Source organism: Terrapene carolina, unplaced genomic scaffold, assembly GCF_002925995.2.
Source record: "Terrapene carolina triunguis isolate 2854851 unplaced genomic scaffold, T_m_triunguis-2.0 Scaffold374, whole genome shotgun sequence".
NCBI classification, from domain to species: Eukaryota; Metazoa; Chordata; order Testudines; family Emydidae; genus Terrapene; species Terrapene triunguis.
In genome coordinates this window covers 5381580-5394666 of record NW_020664725.1, presented here as the reverse complement: position 1 = coordinate 5394666, position 13087 = coordinate 5381580, and the positions used below count along the sequence as shown (strand labels likewise).

The following is a 13087-nucleotide window of genomic DNA, read 5'->3' as shown; positions in this document are numbered from 1 at the left end:
CCTTCTAAAACCCAAGGTACTGTTTAATCTTAACAGCAGGAAAAAAGCATAGTAGAAGAAAAAGGGTTTTAAAACAACCAAAGGTCTATCAATTAATATTTGCCTATCCTTGGTAAAGATCCTAGTCAGGCCTCACTTTCCCAGTCACCCTGCAACCTAGTTCTGGGTGTCTGTCTGTTTCACTTTACTGGCTCTCCCCTGCTTGTCTGGTTAAATCTAATCATGATCCTTGTTTCCCTGTGTTCACAAGTTTGAACCCTCAACACCCTTGACAGACTAGTCCAGTGAGCTCAGCAGGGGACAGAGGTAGAACATCTCCAGGGACAATGCAGGAGACATTCTCACCAAGGGTTGGCAGAGGAGTGACTGTCTCAAGCTGTTACGCTTCCTGTTTGTTTTCCCAACAGCTTGCTGTTGACCTAAACCAACACATTGCTACAGTAAACATCCTACACCATACAATAAACATCCCAATAGCTAGGTCAGCATATAGTATTCATAAATTATTGCAGCTCAGCCCCGCCCCACGAGGTGAAGGGGATATTATTATCCCTGTTTCACAAATGGGAAACCAAGGCACAAAGAGATTATGGTCAAAAATACCCACTAATTTTGGGTGCCCAATTTGACACGTCTAGGCCCTGACATTTCAGTGCACTGTAGCATTGGATAGCACTTGATATGTTTAAAGCACTGCTCCCATTGACTTCAGATTCAGCTGTGAGTGCTCAGCACTTCTGCATGTCAGACAGATGCCAAGGATCTCAGGTTGGGCACTCAGCAAATGAGGAACACACAATTAGTGACAACCTGTGAAAAGTTTGGTTTAAGTGACTTGACTAGTATCACGCAGGAACTCTGTGGGATAGAATCCAGTTCTCCAGGGCAGAACTCAACTGTCTTAACCATGAGACCACCCTTTCTCTTCCAGCAGTCACCTGCCTTACTCACTACTGTCAACTTCTCTGACAAATGAGGCAGTGGTTCTACAGATAACAGCCTCCTTTGCTACACAACCCTGATTCTTCCTCACAGCAGGTCCATCTTGTGCAGTGAATGATGCAGGGATCCTGTGGAAAAAATAGTATGTGTTCATATAATTAAAGACTATCATAATGTGTCTGCAGAAAGGGACTGAATTAAGGTTGCCTAAGAAACCTTAATTCTGGCACTTAACATTTGAGTGTTTGATTTTGCAACCTTAATAATGTTTTCTAATGTAGTTCATTTGTGTATTTGCCCCAAGGCTTTTAAAAAAGCAACCTGAAAAATAATTTTCATCATGAGGCATGATATTGACACTCACATGAGTCATCAGCAGGTTGGATCCTTTAGATCGACCACCTGAGCTAATGGAGTAACTGATGGAAGTAGAATTCTACCAGGTGGATCAGCACTAGAGGATGTGGGACACCCACTTTGCCAGTAGATTTCACAGAGTTTTGCTAAGAGCAGAGGAATGGTGAGACTCAAGAATCTGGCGTTCCATGTCAGGCCCTGCCGGAGAGTGTTCTCTAGTGGCACAGACTCTTCAGTTCATTCCCTCCATGTGTGACCCCTTCTGCCCTGTCCCTGTCTCCGTCCTCTCTTTTCCCCACCTCTGGCTGCTCATTCCTGTCTCGTTTTGCTCACCTAGCCACTTCCGAGTCTCCTCACCTCAGGCTTTTTATCCCAGTCTCTTCACCCAGGAAGTCCTAGTCTCGCATTTCAGGATTCCCTGTCAGTCCCAGTTTTCTTGCCCAGTCTGGCCCAGTTCCCATTCTTGACTCCTCATCCAATCTGTGTCTCTCCCACTGCCGTGGCTTCCAGTCGCTCCCTCCCACCCACATTCCCCATCCCCACTAGTTCCCAGTCCCAATCGCAATCTCCAAACTCGTCATCCAGTTTCAGTGACACTCTCCCCAACCCCCCCAGTACTCCTTGTCTCAGTCTCGTTGCTCAACCAGTCCCAGTTCTCCCCCCACGTCCTGGCTCCTCATCAGCTCTGTCTCCACCCCACGGTTCTCAGTCCCAGTGTCTTTGCCCAGTCAGCTCCTGCCCCCCTTAGCTCTTCATCTGATCTCAGTCTCTCCCCACTGCGCCCCCACCTTTTGGCTCTCCTCTGCCCCGTTTACCTGCCCAGCACCCAGCCCCAGTCTCTCCACATCTCACTTCTCAGACCCCATTCCCTCCCCCATACACACACCATTGCCAGCCTCCAGTCCCCTCCCACCAGCTCCTTGTGCCAGTCTAACCTCCTCCCTCCATCCCTCTTTCCCCCCCACACACACTCAGTTCTGGCTCTTGTCCCCTCTGCATCCCCTTCCATGCCGTCTGGGCCCAGCAGGGGATCATTGAGAGCACAGGAAAGACAGGCACCCTGATCTCAGTTCAGGTGCCCAGACCTGGACCCAGCATGGCCTGCAGCAGCCCTAAGCTACACTTGCAGGCAAGCCCCATTGACTTCAGAGGATTGTGTGCACGTAAGGCTTCCAGAATCAATCCCTCTGCCTTTTGGTTTCCTCAGTATTAACTTTGAGAGGACAGTCCAGCAGGATACCAGTCATCCAGCCTCAGCCCAATTCTGCAGTGCCTGCACCCTGCAGCAACACAGGAGCATGCCATGGAGTAGTTTCCTCCCACCTCACCAGCACCCAGGCCCATCTCTGCTCTGCTCCATGCGAGGAAACAGACAAGAGCATAGGACTTTCCCAGAGACAGACAGTGAGTCAGTGGCAGACCCAGGATTAAAACTGCACAGCTGAACTCGACATGAAGTTGTGAAATATGCCCTGAATGCCCCTGTTCACCTCCTGCTGAAAAGGGCAATTATTTAAGCATAGATACCAAGAGTGTCAGCAGTTAAAAGAGGCTTTTGGTGTCTATTGATAATGGTTTAGAGGAGATCTCTAGCAAACGAGGAAGAGCAGTGGATTTTCAGGGAGCATGAAAAGAAGTTTAGAAAGCTATAAAACTGTCTGTGCTGAATACGCCCTCCACATACAGCTAAGAGTCTGGGGCTCTGAGCATATATTTCTGAATTTAACTCAGTTTTGAATTTAGTTTTTGTTGGTAGATCTAAAAATACTCTGTACGTGCACACAAATAAAGTCTGTAAATCACTGACTGGTTTAGCAAGTGCGAGACAAGCAATAATTTAAAGCATTTCAAATAAATTCCTAAGAATACATAGCATTAGAATGTCGGTGCATTTTTTCCTCCTTTCTAATCCTTTAATAGTGTAGATATTTTCCTGCAGGAGTAAAAAGAAGCAAGTATAAATGTTGGCGGTGCTGAAAAGGCTCTTAGGCATTCATGGTAGTGTTTCTTAGAGACAAACTCCATGGAGTCATGGGTAATATTTGCAGTCAAATAAATATTATTTGTAATCTAAACAACATCATATTTTTGTAGGGTTTCCAAGATGTTATGGAAAATTATTACCAGGTTCTTGTGTGTAAATGGGTTTTTCTCTTTGGAAGTGTACATTTTGGTATACGCAGCATTAACCAGGCCTCCATTTTTGAAGCTCCAGTGATTAGGTCCTGGACATGTATCTCTTCCAAGTACTTGCGGAGTAAGGTAACATGAGCAAGGTGGTAGAACTGGGCCATAAGCAGTGCTTTTTGCAAGCACCAAAGTAGTAATAATAAAACGTGCCTTCTTTTCACACACTATTTTCTTTTTCACTCTGCCTGCTCTCTGTTCCAGTTTTCAAGATGGTCTTTTAAACTGGATTTGTTTTTCTCACCGTTTGTGTCAAAGTAAGACCTGAACCTTATAGCAGTCAGTTTGAGCTTTCAATCCCCAAGTATTACATTAGGCAAAGGGCAGATTGCCCTTCCCTGCTTTTCCTATTCTTTCATTATAGCATTGTGCACCTGTAAATTACCATGGGAGTCAGTCTGTGGAGCAGAAATACTTTCAGGCAGATTTAACCACAGATGCGTGGCACATACCTCCAATCTGTTCATGCTTTTGCATGTGGATTTATCAAGGGTCGTGCTGGTGCATACCTTGAATCTCCGATTACACTCTGGCCCCATGAAAATTCAGACAGGCGGCAGAATATCTGCTTAGCCTATCTGTCAGCAGGGGGTGGCACTTGGGCTCTAAATGTACATGCCTGCAGCTCTTGTGCTCTATTGATTTAACATTAATGTTGCTACATCTCCAGGGAAAGTGAAAAGAGACTTAAACAGCAGGGTCAAAAAGGGGACATCATGTCCGCTAAACCACATGGTAGTTAATAATCTCTGAGGCGTTCTTAGAGCAGTTAATTGTACCTTGGTTTGTATGTGCCATTGCATACGTTTGGGGAAAATCCTTAAATTATCACAGAAGAAGGCATAGTTTAGAATACTTCACAAGGTCTCCTACTACAGTCAATGACAGATCTAATTATTTCTATAGAAGGCTCAGATACTGCTGAGGCAGGGTTTTCCTCTCTTTTCCAATGAGTTTAAACTTGCTGCAAGATATAGTTTGGACATTACTCTGGCTTTCAGGGCCTGCTTCATTAGCTTGTGAATCAACTTGTGCTTGTGATTAATTCAGAAGGCTGCTGATTTGAAGCTTCATTTGCAGGGTTTTATTTAAGGCCTGTGTCAACCTCCCGCTCATTCTTTTTCAGGATTTAATCCTATAACTACAGTGTGAATCTTTTCATTTAATTCTTTGAATCAGTCTCTCAGGAGCTTGCTGTGTTCAGGAAAAGGCAGATAAAAGTCTTCAGCTGTCTGCTTGATCCACCATTGGCCATATATCTTCCCAAACTACTTTTACCGTGGTCAGTGAAACACACATGCACTGATTCATTTCTTATAAACCTGGGCATGCAAGGCAGGCTATTCCACTTTATGGCTCCGACCACAAAGGGAGAACGTAAGAGTGAGGCGCTCCCATCAATCCCAAGATACTGTACGGCACCCGACATCTTTATGGCAGATCTGCTGCAGGGGCCCTGAGACTGGGAATCCTGATTTTTGTTCCCAAGTCTGCCTTTTCCTTAGTAGTGTGATGTTTTGCTTCTCTGCCTCCAAGCCAGCTTTCAGCTGTAATGTGAATGTCTCCCAAATTAGCTTATAAACAGGCTTTTTCAGAGGACTTGATTACAGGATAAGTGTGGTTGAACGTGAAATGACACCGCAAAATAAGGTGCCTTTCTTCCATGGTTGAATTTGCCAGTTTGGAAGATGAAGAAAGTTACAAGGTGAATGGATAGGATTTTTTTAGCCACATGACTACTGTTAACATTAGCCCAGTCATATGAGAATGAACCCCTGACAGATTAATCAAGGCACCTCTGCAGATAGCTCAGAAGTAGCCTCAGGAAAACAAAGGACAGAGTTCAGGCTAAACTGTACAATGTATGGGCCTGATCAGAAACCCGTTCAAGTCAGTTGTGACGTCAGCGAGCTTTGGATTAGGTCTTATCTTCTTTAATTTGTTGTTTTGTATTTGCATATTAGTCTTGCAATATCGGGGCCCATTGTGCTAGGCACTATACATGGTTATGTCTACACAGTAGCTGGGAGGGCACTTTCCAATGCATGTAGACAGACACGCTAGCTCTGCTTGAGCGAACATACTGAAGATAGCGGTGTGGCCTTGGCAGCACAAGTGGCGGGCGGCTGGGGCTTGCTGCCGGAGTACGTACCCAGGACCGTATTCTGACAGCTACTCCCATGCTGTCACACCATGCTACTGTTTTAAAAACACTAGCTCGAGCAGAGCTAGCACACGTCTGCATGCCTGCGCTGGGCAGCACTATGCCAGTTGCCGTGTAGACATAACTAAGGGGAGACCGTCCCCGTCCTGAAGCGTTTATAGTCTAAATAGACAAGATGGACAAAAGTTATAGCATGTGAAAGAGGCAAAGTGACTTGTCTAAGGCCATGCAGCACCTTGGTCATGATGAACTCATGCGATGAAATCCGGGCACCATTGAAGTTGATATTAGTTTTGTCACTGGCTTCAGCAAGGTCAGAATTCCAACCTGGGTCTCCTAGCTTCCAGTCCCTCGTCCTAGCCACTAGACTACACTGCCTTCCCAATACGTCACCCTCTATCTGAAGTAAGAAGATATAGGGTCTGATTTACCTCTCATTTATACATATTTTACATTTGTGATGGATATCCCTTGCCTTTTGTAGATGTAGCAGAATATGAATCTTATTCTTATGGTTTCATTTCATGCAGGTAGTTCATTTGTACCACCATCAGGTATTTTGATTTATGCACAATAAATTGTCAGAGGAAAAATATAAGCCTTGGAAAAATAGTGGAAGATTAAATCAACCCAATTGTGCCCACGTTAAACGTAATAAAAAGCCTATGCCATGCGGTGCTCATTTCAGAGGTGCGAGAATTTAGACTTCCTTGCAGTGTGAACATTTTGTGCGGCATTGCCTGTGGCATGGAACCATGTTTTTGTCATGTAGTCCATGTTTCCTCAGGGCTGATGGCTCCACCTTTAAAGCACACATTGTAAAACACGTAGTAAAATCTTTCCTCAAGCACCGTGATCATCATCAGAGTGATAATCGCCAGCTAATAAAACCACCACTGTAAATTAGCAAAGGAGTTAATGTTGTTTGTGACAGGACCCTGGCATTCTCAGTCCAGTTATCGGGAAGTAGGAGAACGTGTAACCTGCAGCTTTGCTTTTAAATCAAACTGTGCAAAATGGAATGTTTAATTAATTCAGCCTTGCCGAATTCTTGCCTAAGGCAAGCTGTGAGTAATGTTTTGTTTCAGTGCATCATAGTTAAAGGGGATGAGTGGAGTTGAGGCCCAGCCAAGTATGTTTTCCTGAATACTTGTGTGACTGATATAACTGTTCTGTGTTTCTGTATATCCTGTCTTAGCCTTGCTGATCTGAATTTTTAATTGAATTGATTTTTGTATGCATTTTCTACGAATGTTTTAGCAAATTAATTTGGTAGCAGGGAACGTACATGTTAATTATAAGTGAATATTAGACAGTATTTGCAGAAAGAGAATTTTAAAGTCAGCATCATAAATATACACACAGGAAACCTCATTCTGCGAGTTAAACACATCCAGGCAGGGAAAAGAAATGTGATATTGTAATCTGCTTCCAACCAAAACAGCTCAAATTATGAATATCAAACTGAGAACAAGCTTTATCAGTAGGCTTGACTTGGTGAATGATTTTGAACAAATAAATTCAAGAAAATTGTGAGTTGCTTGAGGATCATCTGTGAACAGTAAAAGAAACAAAATGTGTTGAGCAAATTATTCATTGTGAGTTGCTCACCCAGCCCTACTGTTTGCCAAGATGCCTGTGTAAACTGAAGCAGAATTCTCTTTAATCCCTCTGGCCTCCAGTTTGCTTAATTTATCCACAGATTCTACATCTCAGTTTGTGACCTCACTTACTGTGATGTTAGACATTGCATTGTGTGACATCCCTGCATAAGTTGGGTACATTCAGGAACAGACTGATTATACACAATAATAGGAATCAAATCAAATTTTTTACTGTAGTGTGTTACTCTTAAAATAATAGAGTGCGAAGACTAAAGGTGACACACTGAGTCGTCCCATTGACTTCATTGGAATTCTGGCCTTGGCACTTATATAGCAGTTTTCATCTGTAGATCTCAAAGCACAAAGGTTTATATTAGCCCCCATTTTACAGATGGGGAAACTGGAATCGGAAATAAAACACAGATTTCTTGGCTCCCACTTCAGGAAAGCTGCCTACTTTGTCTACATGGGGACTCTCAGGAAAATTAATTCCAATTAACTAAAGGTGCAAATTTAAAGTGGATTAGTTAAACCACATTAAATCCCTATGTGGATATTCTTATTCAGAAGTAAAATTCGGAACTGAATTAAGACCACTTTTTAATACCCCAGCAGGAATTTTTCTGCCATTGTAGGAATACCACCTCCCCGAACGACATTAGCTACATCAGCAGAAGCACTTTTCTGTCCATGTAGCAGTGTCTACACTGGGGGTTTGGGTTGTTTTTGGAGGGGTGAAGGGTTTGACATAGCTGTATCACTAGGAGATGTGGGGTGGTTGGGTGTTCGTTTGTTTTTCCCCATCCCTGACCAATATAACTATGCCTGTATAAATTCTTAAGTGTAGACCAGGCCTGTATAGACAAGCTCTGAATGAGAGTGTCCACAGAAATTTAATGAAATTTAACTAATCCACTTTAAATTCACACCTTCAGCTAATTTGATTGAATTTTCCAGAGGCGTGAGTTACTATAAATCAGTGGCTCTCAAACTTTTGTACTGGTGACCCCTTTCACATAGCAAGCCTTTGAGTGTGACCCCCCCCCTTATAAATTAAAAACACTTTTTATATATTTAACACCATTATAAATGCTGAAGGCAAATCGGGGTTTGGGGTGGAGGTTGATAGCTCGCGACCCCCCATGTAATAACCTCACAGCCCCCTGAGGGGTCCCGACCCCCAGTTTGAGAACCCCTGTTATAAATCATCCAGAGCAGCGGTGTGAAGAATTTAGAGTTCTTGGATCTGACTCGATAACTGAGATTGGTGGATGTGGCCAGGACCATATTAAGGAAATCCAGGGACCTGGGCACATCCCAAATGGGGCTGCCTGTGGCATGGCCCCTCCTTGGGTTGGGAGTGGCAAGGGCCAACCATGACTCCTTTTTGGGCAGCCTGCTCCCTAGACCACCATTCTCTGATCTTCAGATGGGCTAGGGCAGTGGTTCTCAAACTTTTGTACTGGTGACCCCTTTCACACAGCAAGCCTCAGAGGGTGACTCTCCTTTATAAATTAAGAACACTTCTTTATATTTAACACTATTATAAATGCTGGAGGCGAAGTGCGGTTTGGGGATGGAGGCTGACAGCACACGACCCCCCAAGTAATAACCTCGCGACCCCCTGAGGGGTCACAACCCCCAGTTTGAGAACTCCTGGGCTATGGTCTGTTCTGGAGAAGGGAGAACTCAGTCCCCATCCCAGAAGAAGACTTGTGTGGAGGCCCCAACCACCACCACCCCAACAGAACAGTGGTGAGGCGATGGCAACAAGGAACTTCCATCCATTGAGTCCTCTGCTGAGGTGATACCTTACGCGCATCCCCCCAACCCACCCCCCATTGCAGCCAGGTATCAGAGTTAAAAGCTCATTTTGATGAGAGGGGCAGTTCGCACCTCTCAGAGCCATTGTTTCAGGCAGTCTCCAAACTCACAGCAGGTCTACACTATAAACCTGCAGCTGTGCCACTGTAGTGCTTCTGGTGAAGACACACTAAGCCGACGGGAGAGAGCTCTCCTGTCGGCTTAATAACTCCACCTCAACGAGAGGCGGTAGCTGTATTGGCGGGAGAAGCCCTCCCGCCGACATAGCGCAGTCTACACCAGCACTTAGGCTGGTGTAATTACATCGCTCAGGGGTGTGGATTATTCACACCCCTGAGCAACAACATTATACCGAAATAATTCCGTAGTGTACACCGGGGCTCAGATCACAGTTTCAAGGCTATCTCCATGATCATAAGGGCTAGAAACATTTTGTTTTAAAAAAATGAAAGCTGTGATTCTCATGTCATCATGTGACTCCAGAAGCTGAGACCCACAGCATGTGCCTATGTTTTAATCTAGCCCTGGGTGCAGCCATGTTTTAAAACTCCTTTTCAAGGTAAAGGAGCCTCCTTGTACCAGGTTGTTACGGTTTGCCAATGCTATTCAGCTTCTCTGGTACATCTTTATGTTCTCTTCAAATAAATAGAGGCTCATGGTCTCTCTAAAGTATCATTAGTGGCCATGGGAGAATCTCCATAGGCTGCCAAGAACAGTAAGTAGGGTTTCCAGTTTGGGGTTAAAGCTGAAAACATCTGACCAAAGCCAACATTAGTCCTGGATCCGGTACTATTCAATATTTTCGTTAATGACTTGGATAACAGAGTGGAGAGTGTGTTTATAAAATTTGCAGATGACTCCGAAGTGGGATGAGTTTCTAGCACTTTGGAGGACAGGATTAGAATTCAAAATTACCTTGACAAATAAGAGAATTGGTCTCAAATCTACAAGATGAAGTTTAATAAAGACAAGTGCAAAGTACTTCAGTTAGGAAGGAAAAATCAATTGCACAACTCAAAATGGGGAATGACTGGCTGGTTGGTATGTACTGCTGAAAAGGAGCTGGGGGTTATAGTGGATCACAAATTGAATATGAATAGGCTTGACAGAATTCGATTTTTAATTTATCATTTTGATGGATAATATCAATGTTTATTTTAAACATTGTTTATGATATTTGATTTAAATTTTTGCAGTTGTGGGAGATTATGGAGGGGTCAGAAAATAATTATTTCATTACAGTAGATATTGAGAATCAAAAAATTAAAATTTTATAAACCACTGAAACTCAGATTGTTATCATATGTCAAAATTTAGTCTTAAATAACTTAAGTAAGTTCTCAAGCGGTATTTTTCTTACTTTGCCTATATGTAAATTTCACTTATTATCAATGGAAATACTTTTTTGTCAATTTGTGTACAGTGAAATCATTGTTTACCAATAAAAATCTAATCCTTCCAAGCCTAAATATGAGTCAACAACGTGATTCAGTTGCAAAAATGGCTAGTGTCATCCTGGAGTGTATTAATAGCAGTGTCATCTGTAAGACACCTGAGGTGGTTGTCCTGCTGTACTCAGCACTTGTGAGGGCGCAGCTGGAGTAGTGTGTGCAGTTCTGGGTGCTACACTTTAAGAAGGATGTGCATCAAATTGGAGAGAGTCCAGATTAGAGCAACAAACATGAAAAAGGTTCAGGAAACCTGACCTATGAGGAAAGGTTAAAAACCTGGGCATGTTTAGCCTTGAGAAAAGAAGACTGAGAGGGGAATGATAAAAGTCTTCAACTATGTTAAGGACCGTTATAAAAAGGACAGTGATCAGTTTTTCTCCATGTCCACTGAAAGGATAAGAAATAATGGGCTTAATCTGCCGCAAGGTTAGATATTAGGAAAATATTTCGAACTATAACAATAGTTAAGCTCTGGAACAGGCTTCCAAGGGAGGTTGTGGAATCCCTATCATGGGAGGTTTTTAAGAACAGGTTAGACAAACACCTGTCAGGGATGGTCTAGGATCTCTCGACGTCCTCTTCAACCCTATGTTTCTATGATTTTGTAATAGCTTTTCATTAAAGCATACGCTGAAAATGCACGGACTTTACTGCTATGCTGATGTGCCTTCTAGCACCCATGCAGTGAAAGTGCTCATGTGTGCATGCTAATGAACGCTGATAAAAAGAAGTCCTTATAGAGTGTGGATCTCAGGTTTCTGAGGGTCAACAGCCAGTGGGTTAGGTAATGTTATGGTCACCTATTGTTGTGACTTAGTTTTAGTCCCAGGAGCCATGGATTCCTTGATTTTCATGTTCTGTTTTAGTTCATTATGTTTTAATAGTCCCGTATCTTGCCATTTTGTAACTGAGGATCAATGAATGTGGTAGTGACATTGACTCAGCTATTTACTAAAATCTTTGAGAGCTGCCCAGTTAAACGGGAGGCAATGGACCATGTGTTCATCATGGCTGGTGTAAATCAGCAGTACTTTTAGTCAGTCAGTCAATCAAACCTTTGGAAAGAACCTGCAGAAGCTCAGGGTTTGTCTACATCAGGGATCGGCAACCTTTGGCACGCGGCTCGCCAGGGTAAGCCCCCTGGTGGGCCGGGCCAGTTTGTTTACCTGCTGCGTCCGCAGGTTCGGCTGATCGCGGCTCCCACTGGCTGCGGTTCGCCGTCCCAGGCCAATGGGGACTGCGGGAAGTGGCGCGGGCCGAGGGATGTGCTGGCCGCCACTTCCCGCCGCCCATTGGCCTGGAGCAGCGAACCGTGGCCAGTGGGAGCCACGATCAGCCGAACCTGCGGATGCGGCAGGTAAACAAAACGGCCCGGCCTGCCTGGAGGCTTACCCTGGCGAGCCATATGCTAAAGGTTGCCGATCACTGGTCTACATACAGTGGCACAGCTGTACCGTTGCAGCAATGCCTCCGTAGCTTCAGTGTAGACACTACCTACACCGACAGGAGGGGTTCTCCTGTCGGTGAAGGTAATTCACCTCCCCGAAAGGCAGTATACAGGGTAATTCTTCCCTTGACCTAGCGTGTCTACACTGGGGATTAGGCTGGTATATCTACGTTTGTCAGGGGTGTGGACCAGGCCTCATTCAGAGAATCTGCACTAGAGAAGAAGAGTGAGCTGCAGTTTTCTTCCCACCTTCCTGCAGGCTGCTTCAGAGCTAAACAGGCAGGCAAGTTTACTTCTATCTTGTCAGAACATGGTGGAGAGGGAAATATGAAGAAATTTCTGGTTTAGTATTTTATGTAAATTTTCCAACCAGCTCGGGTTTTAACCTGCTACCTAAATGCTGTTCAGTGGGTTAAAAAATTGTGGTATTGATGTCAAAGAGTTGGCCTTATCTGTTTCTTCTTCTGCCCAGTAGATCCAAACAGCTGACTAACTGCAGAGCAGAAACCTTGGGTTCCCTGCTAATTGGATTAACAAAACCAGATCATCCATAGGGCTTGTCTATATTAGAAAAGTTGCACCAGTAACTAAATTGATTTAAAATCGGTCTAGTTACACTTGTGCAAACACCGAATGTAGACCCACTTAAACTAGTTTAAACCTTGCTTCTATCTGTTTAATTTGATTAACTGGTTAAAGTAGACAGAGGTGTGTTTTTACTTGGTGTTTGCAACCTTTTGTGAACGGCTGTTCTCTGTTGCTTTTTCAAACAACTTGCAGGGTTTCTTTGTAAAGGGAACGTTTAATTAAAAAAAAAAAAAACCTACCCCTTTCCCAACTCACAAGCCATCTTGCTTTATGAGCTTCAACCATGTAGGAAGTACCTAGGATTAGAAAGAAACTTCCCCTCTGGGCAGGTTATTCTATAGCTGCCTCCATGGCTGTAAAGAGCCTTGCCCCATCCTCTGAGGGAGCTGGTACTGGCCCCTGTTGAAAGCAGGATTCTGATACAGTGCAGCAATTTTTATGTTCCAGTGGACTTTCTCCATTGCTAGAGTAACATAAGACATGACACTGACATTCAGGAAGCAAGTGTGTGTAAGTATGTGTG

At 44.0% G+C, this 13087-nt stretch overlaps 1 protein-coding gene across 1 annotated transcript in view; it reads left to right on the top strand.

Moving 5' to 3' along the window:
* Positions 1-13087, top strand: part of ARHGAP32 (Rho GTPase activating protein 32) — a 220154-nt gene that overhangs the window by 143363 nt on the left and 63704 nt on the right. The window lies entirely within an intron of this gene.